We start from the raw sequence: 16,855 nt of genomic DNA on the forward strand, positions 1-16,855 counted from the left end.
AGAAACCTCATCAGGAGGGCTTTAAACTGACTAATGTGGGGGAGGGAGACAGTGCTCCTGAAGGTAGGAGTCTATCAATTGATGAAGATGATCATCCAAATGTCATAGACCAAATGGAGCAAACAGCACACAGACCTAGTGGTGGGAGGAAAAAATCCTTAAATAAGAGACACGGGGGAATGATTAATGGACTTCAATGTCTGTACACTAATGCGCAAAGCATGGGAAATAAACAAGATGAGCTTGAGCTCTTGGTACAGCAAACTAAATATGACATAATAGGCATCACTGAAACCTGGTGGGATAAGTCCCACGATTGGAATGTAATAATGGGGGGATACAATCTATTTCAGAGAAACAGACCAGACAAGAAAGGAGGAGGAGTGGCGTTATATGTCAGGGATGTGTATACCTGTGAAGAAATCCAAGATTTAGAACCGCAAAGCCAAAGTGAGAGCATTTGGGTCAAAATTAAGGGAGAGAAGAATAACAGAGACCTCATTGTGGGAGTTTACTATAGATCCCCAAGCCAAACGGAGGACATAGATGATGCCTTCCTGGAACAGATGGCCAAGCATGCAAAAGGAAGGGGAGATAGTAGTAATGGGGGACTTCAATTACCCGGATATTTGTTGGATGTCAAACTCAGCCAAGAGCATAAGGTCAAACAGATTCCTCACTGGCCTTGCAGACAACTTCATTGTCCAGAAAGTGGGAGAAGCAACAAGAGGAACAGCCATTTTAGATCTGGTCCTAACCAATGTTGATGACCTGGTTAGTGGGGTAGAAGTGGAAGGATCATTAGGCGCGAGTGATCATGCTCTTCTGAAGTTTACTATACAGCGGAAAGGAGCAGCCAAGCATACTAGGACTCAATTTCTTGACTCTAAGAAAGCCGACTTCATAAAACTTAGGGAAGTGCTGGGTGAGATACCATGGACAGTAATACTAAAAGGAAAGGGAGTTCATGATGGCTGGGAGTTTGTTAAGAGGGAGATAGTAAAAGCACAACGTCAGGCAGTACCAATGAGACGGAAACATGGAAGGTGCTTAAAGAAGCCAGGGTGGCTATCTAAAGAACTTTTAACTGAGTTAAGATTAAAAAAGGATGTGTACAAAAAATGGAAAAGGGGGGAAACCACCAAAGAGGAATTCAAACAAATAGCCAGCACGTGTAGACACAAAGTCAGAAAAGCTAAAGCACAGAATGAACTCAGGCTTGCTAGAGAGGTTAAAAGCAACAAAAAGGGTTTTTATGGGTATGTTCGTAGCAAAAGGAAGAACAAAGAAACAGTGGGGTCACTCAGAGGAGAAGATGGTGAAATGCAAACAGGGGACACAGAAAGGGCTGAACTCCTCAATGCCTTCTTTGCCTCAGTCTTCTCCGATAAAGAAAACAATGCCCGACCTGAAGAATTTGGAGCAAATGATTCAGCAAAGGAAACACAGCCCAGAATAACTAAGGAGATAGTTCAAGAATACTTGGCTAGTTTAGATGTATTCAAGTCTCCAGGGCCAGATGAACTGCATCCAAGAGTATTAAAAGAACTGGCAGATGTGATCTCAGAACCACTGGCAGTCATCTTTGAGAATTCCTGGAGAACAGGCGAAGTCCCGGCAGACTGGAGGAGGGCAAATGTTGTCCCTATTTTCAAAAAGGGGGAAAGAGAGGACCCAAATAATTATCGCCCAGTCAGTCTGACATCAATACCAGGGAAGATTCTGGAGCAGATCATTAAGCAAACAGTCTGTGAGCACCTAGAAAGGAATGCTGTGATCACCAACAGTCAGCATGGATTTCTGAAAAATAAGTCATGTCAGACTAACCTGATCTCGTTTTTTGACAGAATTACAAGCCTGGTAGATGAAGGGAACGCAGTGGATGTAGCCTACCTTGATTTCAGCAAGGCATTTGACAAGGTGCCCCATGATATTCTTGTAAAGAAGCTGGTAAAATGCGGTCTTGACTATGCTACCACTCAGTGGATTTGTAACTGGCTGACTGACCGAACCCAAAGGGTGCTCATCAATGGTTCCTCTTCATCCTGGAGAAGAGTGACTAGTGGGGTGCCACAGGGTTCTGTCTTGGGCCCGGTCTTATTCAACATCTTTATCAACGACTTGGATGATGGACTCAAGGGCATCCTGATCAAATTTGCAGATGACACCAAACTGGGAGGGGTGGCTAACACCCCAGAGGACAGGATCACACTTCAAAACGACCTTGACAGATTAGAGAACTGGGCAAAAGCAAACAAGATGAATTTTAACAGGGAGAAATGTAAAGTATTGCACTTGGGCAAAAAAAATGAGAGGCACAAATACAAGATGGGTGACACCTGGCTTGAGAGCAGTACATGTGAAAAGGATCTAGGAGTCTTGGTTGACCACAAACTTGACATGAGCCAACAGTGTGACGCGGCAGCTAAAAAAGCCAATGCAATTCTGGGCTGCATCAATAGGAGCATAGCATCTAGATCAAGGGAAGTAATAGTGCCACTGTATTCTGCTCTGGTCAGACCTCACCTGGAGTACTGTGTCCAGTTCTGGGCAGCACAATTCAAGAAGGACATTGACAAACTGGAACGTGTCCAGAGGAGGGCAACCAAAATGGTCAAAGGCCTGGAAACGATGCCTTATGAGGAACGGCTAAGGGAGCTGGGCATGTTTAGCCTGGAGAAGAGGAGGTTAAGGGGTGATATGATAGCCATGTTCAAATATATAAAAGGATGTCACATAGAGGAGGGAGAAAGGTTGTTTTCTGCTGCTCCAGACAAGTATACACGGAGCAATGGATCCAAACTACAAGAAAGAAGATTCCACCTAAACATTAGGAAGAACTTCCTGACAGTAAGAGCTGTTCGACAGTGGAATTTGCTGCCAAGGAGTTTGGTGGAGTCTCCTTCCTTGGAGGTCTTTAAGCAGAGGCTTGACAACCATATGTCAGGAGTGCTCTGATGGTGTTTCCTGCTTGGCAGGGGGTTGGACTTGATGGCCCTTGTGGTCTCTTCCAACTCTAGGATTCTATGATTCTATGATTCTATGGAAAACCAGACACTGATGGAGTGACACACCCTCTGCTGCCTGTTGAAAAATGTGGGTGGGCAGACAGCTCCAAACCAGTAAATTCTGGAGGTGGAGAAGAGCTCCTGAACTAGCCTTACTAGCATCACAAGATGGCATTGAGCCTAATCCAGACCTGATCATCCTGTTTCCCCTTCCACAGTGGCTACTGTGAGCCACAGAACTGCACATGTTGTTCTACCTCTAAATGTCACAGCTCTTTCTCACTCATTATCTTGAGCAAGGCAAAACTTTCTTACATATTTTAAATGGTGGTTTAGCTCACAGTTGGAAAGACTTCCTGTTGAATTAGCCCTTGCTTTGAATTGCACAGCACCACATTCTTGCTCAGTTCCATCATCATGCAAAAGCATCAGGACTTACAAATAATGAGTTGCCTGAATTTTCCCAATCCGGGAGATGGCCTTGCACAATTACACCAAACAAGCAAGCAAACCAATGAGCGAGCAGGGTGCAATATCCGGTTTACTAATGACTTATCTATTCAGGGACATGGGTGGCGCTGTGGGTAAAACCTCAGCGCCTAGGACTTGCCGATCGCATGGTCGGCGGTTCGAATCCCCGCGGCGGGGTGAGCTCCTGTCATTCGGTCCCAGCTCCTGCCCACCTAGCAGTTCGAAAGCACCCTTAAGTGCAAGTAGATAAATAGGTACCGCTTTACAGCGGGAAGGTAAACGGCGTTTCCGTGTGCTGCCTACTCTAACCCTCCAAGCCGTTGTGCCTGGGAGGTTTGACTCTCTCATTAAGTTGGAAGCGGCAGAATAAGGTTACAACTGACGCTGTGACCATTGATCAGCTTGGCTGGAGAAAAGCAGCCCCATCCTAGGATAACGTAACTGGCAAACTCTGATCTAAACACAACAGCTTGCCTGTTCCTTTATTTGGGATGGAAATTCATCCTATGCTGCTAAAACAACATAACAATGGGGAGGGGGGAGTCAATTCCCTGCTGGAAATAATATTCATCAATATTCATTGTCACGGTAGTCAGTGAAAAATTCTGGTTGAGTGAGCCAATTTTACTTTGTGGTATCATTTTGTTCTAGACTCTTCCTTCCTCTTGCATTTAGCCAACCATTTAGAAAGCATTCTAAACAAACACACAGGCTTCTTTCCCATCTCTGTTTTATAGGGGGAAAGCATATTAAGCCGTTTGCCTTGATGCTAATGGAGGAAACGAAATTGTGCTGCCTTGGACGGTAGTGCCGAGATAATGAAATTCACCACGATCAAAATTCAGATTCCATCCGCTTGCTTTGTCAGATTCAAAGACCTGTAAGTCAAGGGCAATTATTGCAAAGACAATGTCTCAGATGTAATGACTGCAGAAAATCCTCACCACTTTTTTATTCAGCTGCCTTTTTATCATTTATTTATTTAAGAATTGCACTTAATAGGAGCAAGCTTCACTTACTGCAGCTCTGACTTAATACTGCAATTGGGGAACAAATTGCTCAGGGGTTGTCCTCTAATGCCATCCCCTATCTACCGCATGACACCTTTCCATTGGACTTTGCTCATTGGGCTAGATTCAGCTAACCTGAATCTAGCCCAATGAGGCGGAAGCCAGTGCAAGGATCTGCATTAGCACATTGCCACTTCCCCCTCTCCTTCCCCACCCTCCTACCCCAAATCCAAATCCAGAATAGGGGAGAGGAGAGAGGAGACTGTTCCATCAGGTAAGGATAAATGTTTATAGTGATTGAGTGATCCACTTAGCACTTTCTTCAATTCCTCATAGAGAAGAAAGAGATTGTGCACATGCAATCTATTGGATTTTTTTTGGTATTTCCATATTACATTCTTATTTACTTATCTATTCTGCTTCAGTTATGCCTTGCTCAGACAGAAGAGTCCCCCAATGTATTTATCTCAACATGGCTTTCAGCATGCACTGCCTTAAGGCAGTCTACTGTACAAAGGTTTCAGTGAAAGACTGCTTAATTAGTTAGTGGCATTGTCCCAATTCATTTCCCTTGACTGTTCTCTCTCCCACTCACTTTCTCTGCAATATGTCTTCTAAAACGAATGCAAAGCACTCATTTACACCTATCTTTCATTCTATCTGCACCCAACTTCAGGTCCAGAGTCTGGTAGCCTAGCAACATTTGTCCTCAGTATCTTCCTGATTAATTTAAGAAACCTGTGAACTATTGTATAGCATGATTATGCCTGAGAAAGCTGAAAGCATAGGTTTTCCAGCAATATTTTCATGTTCACTATTATCAGTAGCAGCCGGTGTGGTGACACCAGCAGAGCTATAGCTTACCTGGACAGGGCTAGGACCAGACCAAGTAGTGACAAAGTAATGGCTGTGCAGAGATACTGGAGAAGCCAATTGGGTGTTCCGTACAGCCCTGATCTTGCCACTGCCCTGTCCTCCCTGAGTCCCATCCAGGAAAGCTACTGCAGCACCACCATAAGAATTGGAAAAGGATTTGAGGACTCACCTCTCCTACATTACATATATTTAGGTGCCAGGTGAAAACGTATCTGTTCAACCAGGCCCTTGGCTGATTAATATTCTATGGTTTTTAAATATGTTTGTGGGAGGGGGGGTAATTGTTTTGTTTTTGTTTTATTATGTATTTTGTATTTGTTTCCCCCCCCCATTCTGATATTTGGATGAAGGGCAGCATACAAATTTAATCAATAATTATAATATTTTTCCTGCTATACAAAGCTTGAAATAGCCAGTGTGGTGTAGTGGTTAAGAGCGGTGGCCTCGTAATCTGGGGAACCAGGTTTGTGTTTCCGCTCCTCCACATGCAGCTGCTGGGTGACCTTGGGCCAGTCACACTTCTCTGAAGTCTCTCAGCCCCACTCACCTCACAGAGTGTTTGTTGTGGGGGAGGAAGGGAAAGGAGATTGTTAGCCGCTTAGGGTAGTGATAAAGCGGGATATCAAGTCCAAACTCTTCTCTTCTTCTTGAAATACACAAGAACAAGAAAGAAGCTGTCCCTCTGAAAACAAACAAGGAAAATCCAGATGTGACACATGAGAGATAGAGACAGGACAAGAATGCCCTTTAATTCACAAATTCTTCACTACAATGAATTTATTTAGTGAGTGGATGGCATGAGATAAAAAAGCAAAGAGCAAAATGGAATAAAAAGCCCAAATGCAGTCTTAGCACTCAGATGGCTCAGAGCTTCCAGTTTGACATCTCAGGTTATAAATAATCAAGGGTCTTCATATTATCCCTGATGTAGAGCACAGGTATTCATGAATACTTAAAAATCCACTGACAACTAGTAAAGTACAAAAAGCAAATTACTATTGTTTTTAGCACCTTGGGGAGGAATGAGATCAAAGAAAAGTTTTTCAGATCCTTAGAGGCCTGTCTGTCTTTTCCCTTTTCTCTCTTTGCCTCAGTGTGATTCACCAAAGATTATAGTGGTTTTTTAAATCACTTTTCCCAAAAAAACAAGCGTCTCTGACATCCCAGCCAGTATACTCTGGGATCTCTTTGTGATTTGTTGGTTGGTTTATTGATTTTATGCAGAGAACCTGACAAAATGAATCATCATGTATTTACAGCTTCATGTTGGCTGCAGGAAAGGTTTCCTGCATGTAGGTACAGGATTTTACTGGCATAGTCATACGTCATATATTTTATCCCCCTTAAAAGCCACAACTGTTCAAACCCTGATTCCTATTAACTCAACGGATGTTCAAATAGATTCAATGGAGTCAAAGGTTCTGACAGATCTTAATAGTGTAATAGTCCATACTTAGTAATTTGTACCCAATTCCATGCATTCCAGTCCTATTTCCTGTTGGCCAGGTTTCATCTTCGTCTAGTTAAAAAGGGGGAATCCTTCTTCCACTTTTTCCATTCACAAGAGCGTCAGCAGTCAATGACTAGTCCGCCATCTTTCTCCCCCAGAAGTCCCACATTTACTAGGCCCTTTTAACTAAGATATATTTTTTCTTAAAGGCCATGGTGCCACTAGAATTCAATATGGCCCCAGGTAACCTAGATAGAACTGTGAGGCATTTTACTGCTACATGCATAATTTCTTGCACACTGGTAAAATACCACATTAAAAGTAATAATTATGACCTCTGCAAACCAATAATGGTATTTGGGCATATGACCTCAGTGACTAGAAGTGTCATCCACAGCTATAGCTGTGGATAGCCAGACCAGGATAGCCTGACCAGGTTAGTCCATTTGCTGGCAACCACCAGATATATTTTTGTATTAGGACCTTGCTGCAAAGGGGAGTAAGAAATCTAAATAAATAAAATATGTACATTGGACATTCCACATGTCAGATTCAAATCCATGGAAAGTTGGTATATATGGTATGTATAATTCTGCCCTCATCACCACACAGCTTCCTCCCCAGAAAATATATCAACTTGGACTGTTTATTTACATTACATTAATGAAGTTAAGGAGGATTTGATCCCCAAATTGAGGAAATGTTCTGTTTCATTTCCAAGCTACACTGCAAATTTTAATGCAAATGGCATACCAGGTCCCATAATGACAGCAAGTGCAGCATTCAATATGAATGTTATATACATTTGGAGCAAAAAATGATTAGGCTCAGTAAACACAGATTTCATTCAGTAAAAACTGATGTCTTCTATCAGTAATTTCACTTCTGTTCAAAGGTAGATTATCTATTCACAATGGGAAAAAGGAGGATAAAAATCCACAAGTACATAGAATATGAAAAAATAAATAAAAACAAAAACAAAATGTGAACACACTTAGAGCTTATAAATGACTTGGTAAGCTGCTTTTGGGAAATCTAAAAACAGATGTTCTTAAGTTAAATTCGAAGTAATTGTCAAGGTAAATGAGATATGTTAAATTATAAGTTTTGTGCTTAAGTACCTTTTAATTGTGGGTGATTGGTGGGGAAATTGGTCCCCCCCCCCTTTTAAAATATTCTGAGAGTTAGAGCTTCTAGTTGTAAAGACACAGAGAGATTCCTAAGTATGGTGCAAGTGGTTTGAACACACATTTTCTGTACTTCCTGCCTCAGTCCTGCAAAAAATAAAAATAAATAAATGCTTTGTAATACAGCATGCCTTCACGAAACTTCCAAGTCTCTAAAATGTGCAGGAAGCCTGCATGAGTATAGGAGATTCTCCACTTCAGATGTTTACCCTCCATGATTTGGAAAGAGACAGGAATGGTGATGGGAGATGGAGCTAGCATGCTTGTCGCCATTGACCCCTCATGTGCTTTCTTAACCACTTCTGCCACACTTTAGAATAGCCATTTTCATCTAAGTAAGAGGTGTATCTGTGTATTCTTTGCCTATTGCTACCTCCCTACCTCAACATACAGAAATTTCACCAGATTGTTTCTCCTAATGGAATGTTCTTGTTTGATTATGTACCTTATAAATGAAATGTGAAATAATATTTCTTCTTCTTCTTTTCTTTCTCTGTGAATTGTTTTGATTGTGAGTTTCTTGAGTTGCCCTTCTGCATCCTCCACAATGAAAATGAACAGGTCTTTCATGCTCATTGATGGCCTAATTAATCAGAATTTTATATGGGGTTTTTGGGTAGGCATATGTAAAGTATATTAAAAGTAGTAAGTATGGTTATAACAGATGATAGCTGTTTTGTTCCATTCTAAGGCAGCAGGCTGTGTTCGTAAATACTGAATACTGAGCAGATGTTAGGATAGTAAATCCAAATAAATTCAATTGTTATCGTTTCCATCTTGGAATGAATTCAACTGATTCTGCAGAGAAATAAAATCAAATGGCAAGCCACACACCTGTTTCAGCAACTCTTCTTTCCTGCAGGTTTTTGGTCAGGCAAGATCAGGAAACCATTGTAAAACAAAAAACAGTGCTGGATAACTGTTTAGCGGTAAATAAGAACAAAACAAAGCTTATCTCTTGAACACAGGTGCCCCAATGCAGCAAAGAAAGAACATGCATAAAAGCAGGTTTGTGAGGGCACAACTGCTGCATCTGTTTATAGAAATATAGGAAGCTGCTGTAAACCAAGTCAGTTCATTGGTCTACCTGGCTGAGGAGACCAATGCATTGAGTGGCACCTTCCAAAGTTTCGGAGAGGAGTGTTCATCAGCCTTACCTGGACATGTCAGGGATTGAATTTGGGACCATCCGCATGCAGAGCATGTGTTTCATCATCCAGCTGCATGCCAGGGAGCCAATAAACAACCCCACTCATGCCACTCTGGACCTAAACGCATACATAGGACTAGTCCAGCTGAAAGCCATACCCCCAATATCCATCCCACATCAGTGATCCTGCAGGATACCATGTTTGATAGTATCAAAAGTATCTGAGATTTTAAGAAGTAGCAGTGTCACCCTCTTCCTTTCCCTCTCCCATGGGCCTGGTTCGGAAGCTCCAGCTGGTACAAAATGCTGCCACCAGACTTTTGGTGCAGACAGATACCACCTTTTGGTATTAGTGGGCATTACCAGATGATAACTGAGGAAGAAGCACAGAGCTCCCATTTCCAGTAGCAACACCACTCCATATCTCCCGCAATGTCTAGTTCTATCCTTTGGTAGTCAATGCATGATAACCAAGGGCTCCTAGCATCTCCCCTGTGTATGCTAAGTTCAGAAGAGGGCAATACGGAATGCATTTTACAGCCTGTTTTACAAGTTCTCCCAACTAAATATTCTTTTTGCTTCAAGAGATAAATATAAGAGAACACATAACAGCCCTGGCATAAATGTTACATCAGAGGCAATTCATGCCACAAATGAAAAGTAAACACATGCTGCAAAATATTAGCAGTGATCAAGAGACAAAAGGCAAAGGAACTGGAGGAGAAGCCATGGATGTTCCTCTACCTGTCATGTGAATTAAAGGCTCTGTCTGAAACAGGAACACCTCTTTGACAACAGGCAAAGACAGCCTGACACACAGGCTCCTCTTCAGGCTTTGATAAGCCAATCTCTCCCTGGGATCTGAATGAGAAACAAAGGATAGCCCGCAGTGCAAGCTCCCTTCACCTTTGACATTTTGCTGAGCACAAAACGAAAACAAGCAGAGGCAAGTGCTCTTGTTGATGCTCTTTCTGTTTTTTATGCAGCACTCATACAAATCTTATCTAGAAATAGCATCCTACATCTTGGATTCTAAAGTACTTATCCATTCACATAAAGGAGGCCTCCTACTAAACCCTGCTTTCAGACTCTTGGACTATATCCTTGATGTCAAGTAAACATATTTCTGCACTTTTTTTATTTATTTTTTTCCCTCAACTCCAGAGCTTTCCAGAACTGGTCACAAAGGTTAACATAGCTTATTGTCATGGGATGGCTGGGTGAGCCCATGGCACTTAGACTTGCTCTCCCATTTTCTAGGCAGCAGGCCTAGGATCTCTGGATTGTGCATATGCCCTACTCACTGGTAGTTCCAGACCAATTAAGCCTCGTGCCACACTCACTTATTGGCTTCCCTGAAATATGGAAAAGAATCATGGAAATGAGCCCTAAACCTGTGCTATATTTTGCTGTCTTTCCAGAAAGAGCATTTACTTCATGTGAAAGCTCAGGTATAATACAGAAATTAACAGATAGAAGAACGTCAGGAAACTGAAATGCCATGTGGATGCAGCCTTTGAGAGGCACAAGGTGCTGCAGATAGAAAGGGGGGGGGAATCTCAGTTCTATTAATGTGAATCATGAAACATGAATGCTAAAATCTAAGCCTGTTGTGAGGTGCACCAGTGATATAGATAATTAGGGTAGTATTGGCAGGGGTGGGGATTCAAAGCACAGAATATAAACGTGTGCCGATTATAGGTTTCATCATGCTTATTCACACCCTCCCCATGCTATGTTTATTTATTTTCATTTTTTACATTTTCTGTGGATTTTACCCTCCTCAGAAGAGGCACTATGTCTAACACCTTTCGCTGCTCTGTAAGTACAAGTTGTAAATCAAAGTCGCATTGCTCTCTTTAAAATGCATTACTAATGCATACAGGTGCAGAGGGGGGAGGGAAATTACAGGATATCATCGTTTTGACATCTAATTTTCTGTCCTCTGTGTAAAGCTGAATGGGAAATGTCTCAATCTGCCTTGAAAGGTTACCATGTGACAATGTAATTCCATTACCATCCCCGGATCCCTTTTCTTGATGTCACCAGGTGAAGCAGCAAATTGAGTTAAAGCAAAGGACTCGCAGCACTAGTATAAAAAAACAAACCAACCAACAACCCTGAGAATCTTGACGACGTGTTGCTCCACAAATAAAAATTAAAGACGTTAATGTACATTGTCAAGGTCAAAATGGACGAGGACATGAGGATAATCTGACTCTCTGTGAAGCTAGTATAATCAGATGAGGATCACGCTGTTCTTCAAGGACTCTGTGATGAAAAGTAAAGCCAAGTGTCAGTGACAGAGGAGAAAAGGAAAGGAAATGGTATGCATTAAATTACATGGGCATTCTGTTTTCTCAGAAATAAATACTATCTTTATTCCCACCTAGAATGTGAGATGTTGGGAGATTTATTTTATCCTTTATATTTTAACTAAGGGTTCATGCCTTGTTGGTGTAAACTAGGAATGCTAAAAACGCTTGAGGGGCTTTGATTTTTTTTGTGTGTGTGTATGAATTCTGCTATTTCCTCATCTGCTCCTGTTGAACTTAAGGGTAGATCAGAACTTAGTTCACTAACAGTATTGTGTGTTGTTAGGCAGTTTAAACACACCAGAATCCAAATTTAGAGATGTGTATTGAAATAAATTCCACATTTAAATATGCAATATATATTTTTCAGGATTCTTCTTCTTTTTTAAAAGACAGGTTAATGCATAAATCAAACATCAGTAGACATAAGTGAAAGTGATACCAAGGGACACCTGTTTGGCACTATTATACAACAGCAAACAATAGACAATGTATGAACTCCATTCTTCCCTCTCAGCTTCCTTTTGGACACAGGAACACAGGATTACTCCAGGTAAACTTGGAAAGTGCAACAATTTTGGGGTCTTTCTAAAAAAACTTCAATAATTTTTGGGGTGTCCTGTTTTTTACTTTTTGAAATATGGCAGCCCTATGATATTCTATGGGTTGTAGTGCCATGAGTAGAATTTCCCCCAGATGGTCTAAGTGATCTTACAGGTTTGTACAGGTGGTCTTTCATGTAACCTAGTCCTGAGTTGATCAAGGTTTTATGTGTCAACAAGCCCATGAACTCTGTTTAAAAGCAGATTGGCAGCCCCCATAGTGTAATGTGTGTGCATACAAATGCTCCACTTACCAACCTGACTGCAGGATTCTGACTGGCCTTGTGTCTTTACTGACTTTAGGTAAAGGAAAAGGGACCCCTGGCCATTAAGTCCAGTCACGGACGACTCTGGGGCTGTGGCGCTCATCTCGCTTTACTGGCCGAGGGAGCCAGCGTACAGCTATCGGGTCATGTGGCCAGCATGACTAAGCCGCTTCTGGCGAACCAGAGCAGTGCACAGAAATGCCATTTACCTTCCCGCTGGAGTGATACCTATTTATCTACTTGCACTTTGACGTGCTTTAGAACTGCTAGGAGCAGGGACCGAGCAACGGGAGCTCACCCCGTCGCAGGGATTCGAACCACTGACCTTCTGATCGGCAAGCCCAAGAGACTCAGTGATTTAGAGCACAGCGCCACTTTACTGACTTTACTCAGTGCCTATTGCAAACCTTCCTTTTTCATCAAATAATTCAAAATGAGGCTCTTATTCTAGTCTGTATCTGTACTGAATTGAAAAAAAATTGTTTTAAATGTGTTTTTATTTTTGGTGTTTTTATTGGGGGTGTATGGAGTGCTAGGGGAGGGGTAGTACCTCTGGTGAGGGACACGTCATGCTCCTTCTGGGGTAGCTTGTCCACCTTTTACCCCACTCTACACTCAGTTCTCACCTGTGGCTCCTAGATGCTGTTAGGGAGGGTGGGGGAAGGCTCAGGAGTAAACCCTACAAAAATCCAGCATGGAGTCCCTAAGATGGTTGGATGGCATTTTGTACACTTCCTTCTGGCAACTCCTGCAGTCCAGCTGGTGCCAAATGTATTGCTCTGCTTTCCTTTGGACCACATGAGCAAGGCCAAGAAGGAAGTCTTCTCATCCGGGCAGCCCTGGACCTCCATACACACTGCCCAGGCTTGCGTCCCGGAGAGTTCACTTCAGTGTTGCTAACACAGCAAAAACAAGGGAGGAGGCAGCAGTTATGAAATCCTGGTCTCAGCCACAGCAGGTGCTGTGATTCTCCAGTGGTTTTATTTCAAGCGCTAGGTAACTTAATCATATTAGGCTTTGTGGAGAATTGAAATCTGCTCACAAGCAGAGCTCCAGTTTTACCTGTACAGTGGTACCTCAGGTTAAGAACTTAATTCGTCCTGGAGGTCCATTCTTAACCTGAAACTGTTCTTAATCTGAGGTACCACTTTAGCTAATGGGGCCTCCCGCTGCCACTGCACCACCACAGCGTGATTTCTGTTCTCATCCTGAAGCAAAGTTCTTAACCTGAGGTACTATTTCTGGGTTAGTGGAGTCTGTAACCTGAAGCGTCTGTAACCTGAAGCATCTGTAACCCGAGGTACCACTGTATATCATCCTTGTATGCATGACAGAAGTAGGCAGAGCATGAAAGGTGGAAGGCAGAGAACTCAAATTAAACAGAATGGAATTTGTATAAGAAAATCAGGCTTTTAAAAGAAAAGGGGGGAAATAGCAAAAAGTATACCTTCTGAAAAATATAGGATTTTTAATTTAGTGATTATTGTACGTATTAATTTTGGGTGAAATCCTGAGTTTTTTAAATAATCAAACTAAAATAAATAAGCTATATTATTTTCATTAGAAACCATAACCAACTGCTGATTCATTGATTGTCATGTTGTCATCATCATTATTTAATGATGCATCATTGTAACAACCGTAACTTGATAAAATATATGGCACAAAGCAGTGTTCATTTAATCAACAGACAATGCACTGGTATCCATGCCTTACTACCAAAGAAAGATTAATCAGCCAACAAAACATACTTTGAAACTGCACGGCTAGTAAAAGCAATGCATATTTAATGCGGAGATGAAAGGGTGGCGCACAACGCTGACAATTCACTCTCCTGACCTTCCTTTTAGAAAACATCAGAGCTTTACTTTTTGACAGTGTCCTTGGGATTACTGGGAAGTTATTGCTGAAGCTGTAAGTGTGTCTTTAGCACATCTCCGAGTTCTAACTAACTGCCTAGTAGCAGTAACAAAAGGCACCAGACACGACTACAAAAATCTGCTTATTATGAGAAATTCTATCATTTGCTGTATTTAAAAAGGAAATCTTATGAAATGTTTTGCTATCAGAATGTTGCATTCATGTATGGTGTTGTAGTTGTTTAGTCGTTTAGTCGTGTCCGACTCTTCGTGACCCCATGGACCAGAGCACGCCAGGCACTCCTGTCTTCCACTGCCTCCCGCAGCTTGGTCAAACTCATGTTTGTAGCTTCAAGAACACTGTCCAACCATCTTGTCCTCTGTCGTCCCCTTCTCCTTGTGCCCTCAATATGTATGGTGTCCCTATATGAATAGGTTGGGTGGGTAGTACTGGTGATGGCCAAATTCAAAGCAGGAAGATCTATTTTGAAATACTTGTATCGTTTTAGGTGATGCTTACACAATTTGTGACTTACAAACTTAACACTGCTCACCAGCAACATACTGTAGCCTGTCAGATGCTTCATGAGCCCTTTCCTCTGTTTTTTTTTAAAATAGAGCTAAGCTTCTTGCTGAACTGTAACTCATCAGGTTCATGCTGGAGCCTCTAAAATGCCTTTGTTCAAGTAAGGCCACCTTAAGATCATTGGAAATTGAAAGATTCTTCTACTGGGGTATGGATATTCAGCAAGAAGTTCATAGCCAATCTATTTATTTGGTCTGAAGAGAGATGGTGGTTTCCTTTCCCACCACAGTTGTCAGTTAATTACCAAGAGAAATAGTCTTGGCAAATAATTGTCTGTTGTAGGAAAGCAAACTGAAGTAGACTATAGTCCACAAATGGGCAAAAGGCAGTCTTGGGGAATCTCCAGCTCGTAGGCCTAATTTGTCCCGCCCACGAGGTCATTTTCTGTAAAACACACCCACTTGTCACTCATTCTGCCCACCCTATTTGTCAATGATATTTTTTTTTTGCCAGGTACTTCCTTAACCAATTGCTTTTAATTTCTCCATATGTGCAATTTGCCAAATCTGATAGATCAGTTCTTTGGCCATCTGCATACCCAGTCTCTCTCATTGTTAATTGATCTTACTCCTTTTCTTGCACCTGAAATGATTACAAAAATGAGTTGGTTGATTATCTGAATAGGGTTGGTTTCCTTGAAGAACAAGTGATAGGATGAGAGAGGAATACCCTTTATGTTGCCACCATGCAGCTCACATCCCTTCAGTGTTGTGTGGTGGGGAATGGTTGGTGGGGAGTGGAGGCCGATGGAGCACGAGCATTCATGGAATGGCATATAGATGTGCGTTGTATCAGCCTTCCTGTCACACCTGCCTTGAGTTAAGGGGCCCTAGGACCAGTGACACAGGTAGGGCTCAATACCCACCTAAAAGGTGTGGTTTAAGGAAAGTGGTAGGCAGACTTGCTTTCACCACACCTTCAACATATTCTGTAGTGCCCAAACATTCAGAAATCTGAGTTATAAAAACAAAGCAATTTATCCTTTAAGAATTAGACAGTGACCTATGGAATCAGATGAGCAATATAGTATTTCATATCAACTAATAAATTTGGACACAATCTATTAAAATTAAGCACTTTTAAATATCAATTATTTCAGCAGGATACTTAACTCATATGCTTAAATAACTGATTTAAAAGTACTTGACTGTGGCCAAATTATACACTATAGGTTTTATATAGGACCAGTCAAAACTCAGTTCTTGTAATAAGAATTTATTGCACAGTGTAAAATTTATTTTTTTAAAAAATACCTTAATCCTTGAATCCTGAGCTATTGTAATAATAATAAGCATGGTGGTGAGTCTGTAGATCAGGGCTTTTCTTTTTTAAATGCATAATTCTGTTCGGGAGAGTTGGAATGATAATGATTTATATTATATTGTTAGATTCACAGTTAATGAACCTAATGAAGTATAACATGGTCACAGGAATTCTTCCTTGACAAAGATAATTTGTCTTAGGAAATGTTCAAACGTATAAGTGACAAATGTTTAGAGGTAATTGTTAAATTGCTTTATTTTATTTTGAATAAATGCTGAATGCCTGCCTTGTGAAGGAACACAGCTGATTTATATGCCTCTTGTCATCACTTTGGTCCTTCCTTTTATCTCTCAGGCTAATTAACCAGAGATGGCCAGAAGATTCAGTGGGAACATTTTTTTCCTCCCCTCAGCAGCTGTAGTCATTTTTCTGATCATAAATTGACTGTGAATTAACTTTGATTTTTGCAGTTGCCTTGTTGTTCAATGTGCCTCAATGTATGAGCACAATTTACTTTCAAGTAGATTATCTTATCTCTGTATCACCTCTCAGAGGACCATTTGATCCTATTCTGAGCAAATGGCTCCACTTATTGGAAAATAAGATCCCACACTGGTCCTTTGAAGTGGTTAATTCTAACTGAAACCAGAAGTATGTGTTTACTATTAATCCCATTGTTTTATTCTTTTCATAAACCACTTTGAGGTTTCCCACACTCAAAACATGTGACAAAGTCTTTTCTCCACCTCATCTCATTTACTCCCCTCCCCACATACAACAGAGGGAGATCAACACTGGCCTACCATATAGGG

This window comes from Podarcis liolepis, assembly GCF_965112155.1.
Source record: "Podarcis liolepis genome assembly, chromosome: 1".
Classification (NCBI taxonomy): domain Eukaryota; kingdom Metazoa; phylum Chordata; class Lepidosauria; order Squamata; family Lacertidae; genus Podarcis; species Podarcis liolepis.